This window comes from Marmota marmota, unplaced genomic scaffold (genome assembly GCF_001458135.2).
Source record: "Marmota marmota marmota unplaced genomic scaffold, marMar, whole genome shotgun sequence".
Lineage (NCBI taxonomy): Eukaryota > Metazoa > Chordata > Mammalia > Rodentia > Sciuridae > Marmota > Marmota marmota.
In genome coordinates this window covers 8,610,362-8,624,832 of record NW_026000153.1, presented here as the reverse complement: position 1 = coordinate 8,624,832, position 14,471 = coordinate 8,610,362, and the positions used below count along the sequence as shown (strand labels likewise).

The 14,471-nt window shown below is 37.7% G+C and overlaps 1 protein-coding gene across 12 annotated transcripts in view; it reads left to right on the top strand.

Moving 5' to 3' along the window:
• Positions 1–14,471, top strand: part of Pde1c (phosphodiesterase 1C) — a 606,321-nt gene that overhangs the window by 201,389 nt on the left and 390,461 nt on the right. The window lies entirely within an intron of this gene.

Here is a 14,471-nt window from a genome sequence, read left to right as displayed (position 1 = left end):
TGCTCCTGCCTCAGCCTCCGGAGTCTCTGGAATTATGGGTATGTGCCACTGTGTCCAACTGAGAAGCCTAATTCTTTGCGGTAAAGCATCTAACTATTAAAATAACAAGTAAGGAATAAAATCTAAAAATTCATATAGTATCAATGAAAGTGAATAGAGGGAAAGGGAGAGAGGAGACAGTTTCATCCTACAGGTAGGAGTCAATGGATGCTATTAAGCTATTGCTGTGATATGAAAGAAACAATACTTAAATATATGATATTACATTTAAAGATTCCTGTTATAAATTTCCCTATCTGGATTAAAACCTATTATAGCTATACAGTGTTTCAAGAAATAAGACTTAAAAATGATGAACAAAAATGTTCAAAATTTTTTAACAGTAGAAATGTTGTACAGTTGTACAGTACAGTGGTTGCTAGTCACGTAATTATCTATTGAGCATGGAAATGTGCTAATACGACTAAAGATGTAAAAGTTTAATTTTATTAAAAAATGTTGCTGGATGCGGTGGTGCACGCCTATAATCCCATTGTCTTGGGAGGCTGAGGCAGGAGGATCGCAAGTTCAAAGACAGGCTGAGCAAAAGCAAGGCATTGAGCAACTCAGTGAGACCCTGTATTTAAATACAATGCAAAATAGTGCTGCAGATGTGGCTCAGTGGTTGAGTGCCCCTGAGTTCAATCCCTATAACCCCAAATGTCGGCATCTACAAAGAAAAAGGAGTTAGTCTGGCAGTTACTAACTTTATAAAAATCAGAATACAGGGAGTAAAGAGCAAAGTGAGACATTTTCTATTAATAAAAGATATGGTCCACAAGGAAGATGTGGAAACTCTATACCTTGTATCTATACATAGGGACCATCCTTTTCTTTAAATTATGTGTCAATGAAATAGTTAACAATAGTTACCATAAAATGGACGACAGAATTAGATTAGATCAAGATTAGAGTAAATAGAACATAATCTCTTGCCATATTGTTATAATGTTACCAGACTGTTTGCATAATATTACATGTTATGTGACCATTCATAAGAAGAACAGAAAATAAAAAAGTAAAGAAAGAAGAAAAGCTCAAGTTATAACAGCAACCAAAAATAACCACTTGAAATATTTTTTAAAAAAACAGACAATCACTGAGTCAAAAGGGGAATGGGAATTGACATGACAGTCCTAGTAGATTCAGTGAGAAGGTAACATGTCAAACTGGTGGCATGAAGCCAAAGCCCTGGGTACATGTTCTCTGATTCAAAAATAAAAACAAACAAAACAAAACAAAATCGAAAGCCAAATGGGGAAAAAGAAAAACTAATCTATTGAAAGTAGGAGAATGAAAATGTCACATCTAAAGGCAAACGCAAATTTGAGATGAGAAAAACAGTAGAGCTAATAAATTTCAGAGCTATCTAGAAGACAAGGAAACAGACTTCTAGAATATCAAGTGTCCTCTAAAACTTGCTGTGATGATAGAATGTTGTATGCTGGCACTGTCCAACACAGTGGCTGCTAGTCACGTGTTATTTATTGAACACTGAAATGTGCTAGTGTGACTAAGGATGCAAAAGTTTAATTTTATTCAATTTTAATTAATTTAAATTTAAGTGGGAAAAAAATAAATTTAAGTGGCCACATGTGACTGATGGCTATCATATTGCATGGAACAGTTATGGAAAGTAACCAGAGAAGAAAGTGAATAAGTAAGTAAATACCCCAAACTATTAACATGTAGAAAAAGATTAAAATAAATAGTGCATAGAAATTGATGCTAACAGATTTGAATATCTCTGCAAAATGACAATTTCTAAAGGAAAATATCGATTCCAAAAGAAATTGATGAATGCAGTGATGGCAAAGGAAAACTTTTTTTTAAATTTATTTTTTAAATACATGATAACAGTGGAATGCATTACACTCATTATTACCCACATACAGCACAATTTTTCATAACTCTGTATATAAAGTATGTTCACGCCAAATTATGCCATTATACATGTACTCTTTTTTTTTCCAAAGGGAAACTTTTTAAAAATTTGCAAAATAATCACTTCGCTAAAAAGACTTTGGATCCCAAGATTTTTATGGGTAGTTTATTTAAATATCAAGGGAGTCCTATAACAAGGGACTACATAAATAAGAAACTGAAAGATAATCTCCTTTATGATTATATTTAGAAAAAGCCTTAAATAGAATTCCTAGCAGTGCACATCTATAAGTATATAATAACAACATTACCTGACCAAAGAGAACTTACTTGAGTGATGTTACTATTAGGAAGTTTGGAAAATGTATGATCATGTAGACTCTCCTTTTAAGATCTGTGTGAGGGGCTGGGGTTGTGGCTCAGTGGTAGGGTGCTCGCCTAGCATGCACAAGGCACTGGGTTTGATTCTCAGCACCACATAAATGTAAAATAAAGATAATGTGTCCAACTAAAATTTAAAAATAAATAAATATTTAAAAAAGAGATCTGTGTGAGATTGTTTCAAACCTCCATTGTACATGTGATTTCCATCCCTATGATTTCTATGAAAATTTTTAGGGATTTCTTCTTACTTCTGGCTGTCATTTTATGAGCCTGTTGAATTTTTTTCTTACTCTTCATGTCTTAAAGATATGGATTTAATTTTTCCCAGACAACAAAAGATGAGACATAGTCCATTTTTCATAATTTCTAGTCTTCTCTCCAGTATCACTTCTATAAATCATGAATCACTTCTATAAAATCATGAAGATTTTACTGTTCTGGACTGCTGGTTACATTATGATTCTACACAGTGTTTAACTTAGACATGAATACCAGGCTTCAATAGCCTTTGGAATTAGTTCTGTCAAGTGTCTTAGTCTATATGTGTTGCTACAGAGTTGGTAATTTATAAAGAATGGATTTATTATCACAGGTCCAGAGGCTGGGAATCCAAGATCAAGGTGCTGGCATGTTCAGTGTCTGGTGAGAGCTATCTCCTCTTCAATAGTGGAACTTGGCTGGTATGTCCTCTGGAGAGGAGAGACTTCATGTTCTCACATGGAAGGGACAGAGGAGCAAAAATGGAAACAAATGCCTTAGTCAAGTCCTTTTACAAGGGCATCTAATGAATCAATAATACTGTTGCATTGGGGATCAATTTCAGTGTGAATTTTGGAGGAGATAAAACCATTCAAACCTTAGCATCAAGTATGGTTCCAGCTATATTGCTCCACCTTCTTTCTCTCAAATTAAGCTTGTGATAGAGAAATTAATAAAGCTGCAATAGAACGCTTCATAGAAACTTCGTAAATAGGGAATAAAGTGAAGCCAGCAAAATTATAGGGTTGCTTACTATTACCAATAAGGTTTAATTTTTTAAAAATGCATTTATTTTTAATTAGTAAAATTTTTATTAATATGTAACAAGGAATGGACACATGTCATTTTATCACTGTCATCTTTTGAAGGAATACCTATCAGGTATTATTAACATTTGTGCATTTCTTTTTGTTTTGTTTTAATTTGTTCTAATCATTTTGACACATTGTACACAAATGGAGCACAATTTTTGGAAATTTTAACTGATGCAATAAGACAAGAAACAAAAATCAAATGTATAACTGTGAGAAAAGATAAGGAAAAATTATTGTAGATGATTTATTTGCTTAGAAAAACAAATGAAAGCAGAGAAATTCTTAAAAAGAATAAGAGTTCAGTAAGGAAATAGATTGTTAAGGAAATATAGTACATGAATTGCTATCACATATTTCAGCAATAGTGATCTAGAAAATATAAAGATATATTTTTACTAACAACAGCAGGCAAACATATAAAATGCCAAGGGAACAAACTTACTAACCCTTTCTGCCCCCCAAATTAAAGCTTTACTGAAAGAAATAAAAGTTCTGAATACATGGAAAAGCTGGACATGCATGCCTGTAGTCCCAGCAGCTCAGGAGGCTGCAAGTTGAAAGCCAGCCTCAGCAAAAGCAAGGCACTAAGCAACTCAGTGAGACCCCGTCTCTAAATAAGATATAAAATAGGCTGGGGATGTGACTCTGTGGTCGAGTGCCCTGAGTGTAATTCCCCAGTACCAAAATAGCAACAACAACAACAACAACAACAAAAAACAAAAAAACCCTAGATGTATGGAAAGATGTATTGGGAGGCAGCAGACAACACAATACAAACTATTCTAAACTCAAAAGGGAATTCACTGGAAGGATACTGTAGTAGTTTTTAGACTTCCTGAGATTGGGGTAAAAGCTTGATAGATATGGGGATAAGAGGGAGTAGAACCAGGGGCATGCTTCTGTCAGGACTTTTTTGTTCTGCTTTCTTTAGGGAATTAGCTCTATTTTGTCAGACTCCTCCTTGTATTGGGACATGGCTGCTATTGCTCTCAATCTAAGAGAAAAGAAGGGGCTCCTCCCCTTGGTCTTAGTATGGAAAGTAATGGAAAAGAACCGTGATTTTCTAAGGTTGGGTCATATACCTACAGCTCAGTTAGTCACCAAGGTGAGGGCCATGAGTCGCAGTGCTGAGAGTCCATCAGACTTACCTGAAATGAGAAATGGGCCAGGAGATTTCCCAAAATAGAGTAAGATGAGCTATGACAGTAAGGAGGAAGGAGTATTGGGTAGACAAATCCAATAGATGGACCACATAGAAAGGACCTGTCATATATCTGGATGAGAACATGATACACTGTAATGATGATAATTATTTTGCTAAATAATTAAGCAATTATACTTCTGTTAACTGCCACTCAATACAAATGAAAAAGGGAGATTTCTTTTTAGAAATTGATTTCAACTAAGGTTTTCCTAGAGAATAAGCAAGACTTGTCAAAAACAGATTGATGAGATCTTGAGTTATCAGATATTGACTAGATATTAAAAGGTATAGTAAGTAAAATTATGTGATCCAGTCATTAAAAAAAAAGGACAGGTTAAATAGGATAACTCAGAAATAAACTCTAATATATTTGAGATTCAGAATCTGTCATCACAAATCAAATTGGGTTCTTTTTTTATTGAATTAAATTTTAGAAGTTTATTTAGAATTTTAGCATTTTATTTATTTATTTATTTATTTATTTTAATGCTCATCTAATCTTTCTCTGCATTTTTTTTAAAGAGAGAGAGAGAGAGAGAGAGAGAGAGAGAATTTTTTAATATTTATTTTTTAGTTTTCGGCGGAGACAACATCTTTGTATGTGGTGCTGAGGATCGAACCCGGGCCGCACGCATGCCAGGCGAGCGCGCTACCGCTTGAGCCACATCCCCAGCCCCTATTTATTTTTTAAATTATTGGTTGTTCAAAACATTACAAAGCTCTTGACATATCATATTTCATACATTTGATTCAAGTGGGTTATATGAACTCCCATTTTTACCCCGTATGTATTTTGATAAGGGAGTCCTTTTCCAGCCCCCAGGATATACGATATGGACTTAAATTTTTGGATATCTTCAATATTGCTAGAGACAGAATTTCTGAAAAGTTTCTAAAGCTAAGAATTAGTATATTGAAGATAAAGGAACAATGTCTTAGTGACTGATTTAGGACATTAAAAACATTGGTATTTTTTGTGTTGTCATTATTTTGTTTGTGTAAAGCTCTTTGTCTAGGTTTTATGATGTTTATCTGATCACTGTTTACCTGCCCTGCCCCCCAGTCCCAGTTTTCCTACCCACTGGGAATTTCAGGAGCCTTATCCTCCCCAAGTGGGAGGATGGCTGCAAATCCATGTGACAGACATTTTGGGAACCATTGAGGGTTTCCAGCAGTGTTTTTTCTTCCCTTTCTGGAGAATTAAATCTCTTCCTCTGTCTGTGCTTTGCAGGACTCTTAAATTCTCTGCCTTTTGCCGGCATAATCTTTGTGTATTTTTATAGAGAACTGAGTTGATAAGTCACTTGTCAGATTTAAATGGGATTACCACATCACCTTGGGCTCCTCCTGCCTGCAGTTTATCAGCTGCTTCCATTAGGCACTCTACAAAATGAATCTGTAGCTACTTCTGATTTAGATTCTTCTCATCTCATTTTCTTGCTTTCTTGTCTTTTCTCAACCCATTAAACTCACCTTGCATTATTCATCTTCCTCTGCAGCCTGAACTTCCTTCTCTAAACCTCCAATCTGCTTCCCGCAAGAGAGAAAAGTCAAGGCTACCTAGTGGCAGATAAGGTGAATCTTGTTCCTTAAATAAAAGGTTGTGTGTTTCCTATTCAGAAGTGTGGAACATTCTGCATGATCCACACTGTGGGTGTGCTTATTTGCTCAGACATAAAGTAAAATGGTATATGATATATCACAGGGAACCCTGGATCAGGAAAATTTGGGGTCAAAACAATCTGTTGTTTTCTAACTGCGTGATCTAGTGACTTGATCTCAGAGTCTCAATGTCCTAGTGTTAATCATCTTTTAGTGATACTTAAAGTGTTGGTTTGATGGTTCAATGAAGTAGCTCAGATTCAGGCATCGTGACAACGCCCAGCACACAGCAAGTAATGAAGGGTGTTTGTCACATCTGAGTCTGAGCACTTGTTCTCGATGGGCTCAGTGGGACAGATGCTGCTGGCAGAGTTTATGAGTCCACAGGATTTATAATCAGTCTGGAGGGTTTACGGGGTACATGAAAAGTTGACTTGGGAAGATAAGGAGAGAATTTGTGGTAGGGACAGTGGGGAAAGAACAGGAAAGGAGAAGGTAATAGACACTGAGTGAGGCCCAAGTCAGAGGAGAGAGGGGAGCTGGGGTGGGAGGGAGGCAGGAGAAACAGCTGAGATGGAATGAGCTGAATGGAGCTTCTCATCTTCTGCACCTGAGCCACATTATTTTCGGTACCCTGAAGGCTTAGTTTACCTATGATTTCCCTCATGGAGTTTTTGATATTATTGAAAAAGACCTGTGTGACTCTGGGTGTTTCCGTATTTTTGCCTCTATTTAGTCAGAAACATTTCATGCTTTCAAAATCAGCTTAAAATAAATCAGAGCGGGGGAATTTTTATTTTTCATTTTGTCAGAGCAGACCTTTCCAGGGCCCCTGGAGAGTATTCTGCCCACGTTTGGGGAGGATCAGAAGAAGCGTTCTTTTCCACTCTCTCAGAGTTCAAAGAGGAGAGTATTTGCTCCAAAAGGCTCATGCCAGATTGAGTTGGGATGAATCAAATGCAGAGACCCACTGTGATCCTTTTAAGGCAGGAGTGAGTGGAAGATGGGATTCTGGCTGCATTTTTCTAGGATACGTAAAACTATGCGGACCCCTTAGTCCTGGGCATCACTGCGCCTGGCTTCACCTATTCTGGGCTTTATTTTTAAGCTTTGAATGCACTATTTTCTCCAAAATTTCTCCTAGGACTCCCTGATTATGTGAAAATTGATCCCTACTCATGCATGGGTGTGCCAAGAAGGGGAATGACAGTCTGCAGATAAATGCCCCATTGCCAAATTCTCAGGGGAATAATTTGGAGCACCATCCAAGCTCTTCTGAAGACCCTGTAGAACCTAGCCCCAGTTGCCCTGTCTTTTTTTGGGGGGGGGGAGTGAATTCAGGGATCCTTTACCACTGAGCTAGATTCTCAGTCCTTTCTAAGTTGCCTAGGGCCTCACTAACTTGCTGTGGCTAGCCTTGAACTTGTGATTGTCCCGTTTTACCCTTCAGAGTCACTGGGATTATAAGTGTGCACCACCACACCTGGCAGTTGTCCTGTTTTTAAATTTAATTTTATTTTTTTTAGTTGTACTTGAACACAATACCTTTATTTTGCTTATTTTATTTTTATGTGGTGCTGAGGATCGAACGCAGTGCCTTACATGTGTGAGGCAAGTGCTCTACTGCTGAGCCCCAACCTAGCCCCAGTTGCCTGTTTTTGATAGAGCTATTATTTAGCCACAGTAGAACCAACAGATTAGCAGATGACTGACACTGAAAAAATAAGTTGTACTCACAGATACCAAGGGTGTCGCACAGGGAAGCGATGGAGTTGGATATGAGGCAGAGGAAGACGGGGGAACTGTGGGTAAGACCTTACTGTGATTTCTGTGAGAAGGAACAGGCGAGCAAGGGCAAACAGGCATAATATTGGCTAGTCTGAATAATTTCAGTGGGCTCTGGGGCAGCAGGCCTGTTCCTAGTTGTCCAGTATCTGGTCTTCTGGTGATTAAGGGATATGGATGAGTGTGTGAGACCAGTAACGGAGATGGTTGGGGATGTTGATTCTAGATTGCTTGGTTTGTACTTGAAAAGGGCATCCCTGAGAGGAAGATTCCTTCTAGGGTGGGTGAGATGGCAAGGCAGTAGGTGAAGACAAGGTGACTCTTGTACATTACTGCAGTCTGAAGCAAGACTCATCCAGTTCATGTATGTAGGCAGATGTGAAAACATCAAGTTTACAAAAACCAGGAACATGATTGACTTGTCCACAGTGATGATAACTCCATAGTGCCCCTGTGTCTTCCCTTCCCTTGACAGTCTCTGATTTACTGTCCCTGTCCTTTCCTGCTTCCTAGAATCACTTCCCAAATAAACTTTTCACATGCCCTTGTCCCCGGTTCAACTTTATAGAAGTGAACCCAAGTCCTACATTGGAAATACTTCAGGACTTGGATTCTTCTCCGAGGTCCTCTTTCTGCCATAGGATCTTCTGATTATGTGGAAGTTGCCTCATACTCATGCATGGGTAGATCCAGAAAGGCCCTATTTCTCTGTATAATATTTTTTGTTTAATCTTTTTGGTACACTTCTCTTGTGACATAATTTTTACTTAAATTTGTTGAAACTGTTCTTGCTCACTTTTTGAAAAAATAGTTCATCATTGGTTCATTCATTCAGCCAGAAAACATCTCTTTGATGCCTGCCAAACATAATCATGGGTTCATACTGTTAGTTTGAGCTAGAAAACTAGAAAACTAGAAAAACCCCTAACACCACAGGGTTTTTCTTCATCTTTTTCATTGCCTATTTGTATTTTCCTGAAGTAAGAGTTATGGTTCCCAGCACCTTTTTTTTTATAGCTGCTAATTTTCTGTATCCTACAACATATGTGACATAAATTAGAATTATTACCTCATGATTACCACTGACTGCAAACCAACTAAGGGAAGTTTAAGATTTTTATTTTTTGCTGAGTATGTGTGTACACAAACCTTAGTCTTTTCAAGGATGTAAGGTTGGAGTACTATATTCTAAAGATATTTAAATTGATTCTTATTTTGAATTATGATTGTTATTAATTTGTTACTAATTTGACATATTATTAAGTTTGTTTCTGTCTCCATTCAATTTTATAATTTTAAAATTCCTTGTTGATTTTATTTTATTTATTAATATTAAAATATTTACATAGTTCAGAGCTGGGGTTGTGGCTCAGCGGTAGAGTCCTTAACCGGCATGTGAGAGGCCCTGGGTTTGATCCTCAGCACCACTTAAAAATAAATGAATAAAATAAAGGTATTGTGTCCAACTACAACTAAAAATAACTATTAAAAATATTTACATAGTTCAATAGTAAAATCTATATATGGAAGTCATTCACTCATCTCTAACCTGATTTTCCTATTCTCAACCTATCCCTTGTAGGTAACCATTTTCATGGGTTTTGGTCCATTTCTCTTATTTTTTTGCATAAATAAGCAAATGCATTTGCTTTTGTTTCTTATTCAAGAGAGAAAAATAAAAGTCTCATGTATGTTGCTTTTTTCCCACTTATCATACATCTTAGAGATTAGTTTACAGAGTTCTTTAATTTTAGAATATTACTCAGTGGCATAGTAATCCAGTATGTGAATATGCCATAATTATTTCAAGTGGCCACTAGATGTAGTCATGCTAATTATGGGAGAATTTCTCAAGGGGGTGCAGCAAATGCTGGTCATGGGAAACATGAGAATTTTGTATTACTAAAAGATAATTTTTAAAAGTTCACACAAACATAAAGAGAATATGTGTTAATGATTTCATTTAACTCATTAGTTGATGAAGAAACCAATAAGATGTTATAAATGGTGTGAAGGAATATCCAAAGAGCAGATTAATATAAATACTGAAATGAATTCGCTTAATAGATCTAAAACTGTTAAGATTATAAGAATTTACAAGGAAGCAAATAGTTGCATTTCATGGGACACAGTTTGCATTCATTTAGACAAGAATCATTTGTTGGGCTGGGGTTGTAGCTCAGTGGTAGAGCACTGGCCTAACATGTGTGAGGCATTGGATTTGATCCTTAGCACTGCATAAAAATAAACAAAATAAAGGTATTGTTGTCTATCTACAACAAAAAAAATGATTAAAAATAGAATTATTTGCATTACTATCAGTTTTTTTTTTCCAATTTACACTATATAAAATAGTTCTATGATAATGAAAAATGGAAATAAAACCCAGATGACCCAGATAAGTTAGATAGGATATCCATTAAACTTTTTTGCCCATTTTAAAGTCTTTAACCTTTTTTCTTGATAGTGTTTATGAAGGGGATGGGGTTAGAGATTAGGGGAAAATCAGTACATTTTTCAAAAGAGTAGCTCTAGTCTGAATCAGTCAGTAGCTGCCTTGTGTTTTCACCTTCTTTTCAAAGCTTCTTGAGTAAGGGAATGATTCAGTAAAGGTTTGTATGTGTACTGTAGCTTTCAGCACAAAGCTCTGAAATGCTCAGCACCATGCCAGAGCTTGGGGGGCACTTAGTACTTTTCTGTTGTTGGTTGGCATGAATCAGTGGACTCATCCTCCAGGCATAGCGACATTCTTAAGTTTTCCCATTTTGTGTTGTGTAATTTACCTGAAGCAGGCAGTTGTTAATCATCTACCTTCTGAAAGAGATTAAAAGAAAAGTAAAACAAAAATTCCTAGTGATGCCCTTATCCTGCCAATTGCCTGGACCTCAATGGGTTTGTTCCTTAGGGTCAGATTATAGGTGAAACTGCATTAATAAGCTCTTAGTTAAATCCCTGTTAATGGTGCCTAAGTTCTATGTAATTACAGCTTATGTCAAGTGGGATAATGACTAGAATGTTTTAAGACAGGGATGGGGCTTGGATATTTCCCATCTTTAAAATTGTTATTGTTATTTTAGCTTTCTGCTTTTGTTTGAATTTAGTAAGAAAGGTAAGTTTTTTTGTTTGTTTTTAAAACTTCATCATACTGTGAAATCTGTATACTTTCTGCTCATGAATATGGGGAGGATCTTTGAGGGAAAGACAAGTTTTCAGTGGCAAAAATATTCTTATAATGAGTAATTACTCCCCCCCCCCTTTTTTGTGGGGCAGGGGGGTGGTGGGTCTGTTAGGAAGAGACACTAGCCTCAGGAATTTCCACTTACAGTTCAAGTTCACTGGACCAGAATTATAATACAAAGTTAACTGTAGCAACAAAAGAGACTAAAAATTGCATATATTGTTTCCTAAACTTTTTTTTTTTTTGTACCAGGGATTGAACCCAGGGGCACTTAACCACTGAACCACATCCCCAACCCTTTTTTTTAAAAAAATATTTCATTTAGAGGCAGGGTCTCCCTGAGTTGCTTAGTGCCTCACTAAGTTACTGAGGCTGGCTTTGAATTAGCAATCCTCCTGCCTCAGCCTCCTGAGCTGCTGGGTGTGCACCACACACAGTTGTTTCCTAGGCTCTTGAGAAGAAGATGGCAAGTGAAAGTCTAGTTAGGGATGAATGTTAAGAGAGTCCTATTTATAGCTTATGCTATATTCTTCTCTTGAACTTATCAGTGTGTCTGCGCTGTTAGTACCTTTTGGAGACATCATTATGTGTCTATTTGGAACCTGTAATGGAGAATTGGCTTGGGTCTCTTTAATTTTTTTTTTTTGTAGTTATAGATGGACAGAATGCCTTTGTTTTATTTGTTTATTTTTATGTGGTGCTGAGGTTGAACCCAGTGCCTCACACATGCTAGGCAAGAGCTCTACCACTGAGCTATAGCTCCAGCCCCTTGGCTTGGGTCCCTTGATCCTCCTCATTCACTGACTGAGAACATGGTAAAAAAGCTATTATGAATTCATTAATGCTTTGAATTCATGATTTTTAGTTTATTAGTCATATCTGTATGTTCTTCAAAGCAGTCATTTGTGTGCGTGAGACTTTAGCTCACCTACAGATAAAGTGCCTGGCTTTGTCTGCATTCACAGAGCCCTTCATATAACCATGCTATTCCTCATGGGCTCATTGCCTTACAGCATGCATGTCTCTCTTCTAAAACAGGTATGTCACCACAACCTTGCTTAAAAATCTTAAGTACTTTTTGGCTTACAGAAGAAAATTTAAAATGATTAGCATTTTATTCAAGGCACTTTACAAGTGCCCAGCCAGCCTTCGGATTTTCCTCAGGACCATGCCCCCTCTGTTGACTCCAGCCTCAGTAAACTGCTCTGCTGTGCCCCTGAGCCTTTGCACATACTCTTTGCACTGAACCATCTCCCTGTTCTTCCCTACTTGCTGAAGAGCTGCTTTGGCTTTAGATTCACACCATGTGTTGTGTTCTCAGTGTAGCTTTCCTCAGGGTGCTGAGGCCGGGCAGGTGAGCCCTCCCTGGGCTCCTGGAACACCTTGTTTGCCCCTTCGTTATGGTGTATCGCTTAGGTGTTGTGATTGCTTGTGGGTCAAAGCTACAAAAGTTACATCAATAAGTTTAAAAGAAGGCTGGGGTAGAAGTTATAAATAGCATCACTCACCATTTACCTCTATGTCCTCCTTTCACATTCTCAATTCCTCAATCATTCATTTTTTCTATTTTAGGGCCTGAAAGGAACCTGGCATACTGAGGAAATTAAATATGTGTTTATGGAATGAACAAAATGAAGGAACGAAGGGAAGTGTGCAGGAAGCTTAGTGCAAGGCTTTCACTTAGGCCAAATTTAAGAAAACAGGCCCTGCTCTTGTTCTTCTTCCTAGAACCAGATCCTCATTAGCGTCCAGAGGTCTTCATCAACATAGGACCAGACCTTCATTAATAAGACTAGATCATATTAAGATATATGCTTAGGGCTTTAAAAAAGTTGTTTTGCAATTCAGGAGTTGGAGGGGGTCTGTTTCCTGCCACTAAAGTGCTCTTGATTGACCTGAAAGCAGTTTGGATGGACACCCCAAGGGGAATCAGTCATGGCCATGGTTATTAAAGGAATTGTTTGCTGACCCTGGGTATCCTTGGCGAAAGCTCAAGGAACTCTGTGAGATGCTTCTTTCTTTGTGTGTGAAGATCTTTTGATCCTAGTAGCAAAACTATCCTTCAGGCACAAGAAGCTGGGTGATATCATCTGGTGGGTTATAGGTGGCTGGTCAGGGTGTTGAGGTAAGGCTATGTGCACACAAACCAACTCTCTCCACACCTGTCACATGCATGATATGCTTTAGCTGGCACTGCTTCTTACTCTTTCCTGCACATCACCTGTGCCCCGTAAAGAGCCTTTGTGTGAGTTAGAAAGAGGCATTCCCTCTGCTTGAATGGGGTTGAAAAAGCCAGTTCCCTCAGGATGGACACAGATCCATGCGTGCTGGGGTTGGTTATCTGACAAAGTCTTTGTGCAAAGGTAAAATCTTTTTTCCCTCTGGGTAGTGTGTAAGCAGCACGAGCTAATGGTATTTGAGTAATGATAATGCTCTCAGACTGGAAAAAATTTGTGCTCATAGACATTTTAAGTGAAGTTTTTGATTTACTTTTATCTACTTGCTTTTATTTTTAGAATTATTTTATTTTAATAGTTTTTAGATATATAATAAAACAATACAAAGAAATCTGGTATTCCTCACACCTGGATACCTCTGTAATGGACCATTAATATGGTTCACTTCATACAATTATGAACTAATTTGGATACATTATTATTAATTGAATTCCATACATTGTTTGGATTCTTAACAATATTTTTAGGTCCAGGATCTTATCCAGGATAACACATTGCAGTTTGTCATCTTGTTTCTTAGGCTCCTCTTGGCTGTGACAGTTTCTCAGACTTTCCTTGTATAACCTTGATGGTTTTAAAGAGTACTTATTTATCAGACGTTTTCCCCATGACTAGACTGGGTATTTTAATAGGTTTTATTATTATTTACATATGGTAAGGCCAACAGATCTGGAGACAACTGCCATTGTAAAGATAGCTTGTTGTACTGATAGATCCTAGGAGTGGGTTCCACATCGTGTCCTGGGGGCATTTGGGGAAGCACTTGGGGTCTGTTCTGAGGCAGAAGGAGAGAGGAATCATGGAGAAGAGCCTTTATTGTTTTTTTTTTTTGTGTGTGTGTGTGTGTGTATGTGGAGGAACAGGCAAGGCTGGACAAGCAGGCTTAGGCTTGGCTAGTTTGAATGGGTTCTTGGGCATAGGGTGTCTAGTACCTAGCTGTCTGGTACCTGGGCCTGGGGTTGCTAGGGCAGGTGGATAGGGGCAAGGAGCATGAAATCCCTTTAAGGGAAGAGGTTTGGATGGATTATGGACTGGCTGGTTTGTATTTGAAAAGTGCATCCCTGGGAGGATGAATCCCCCTGAGA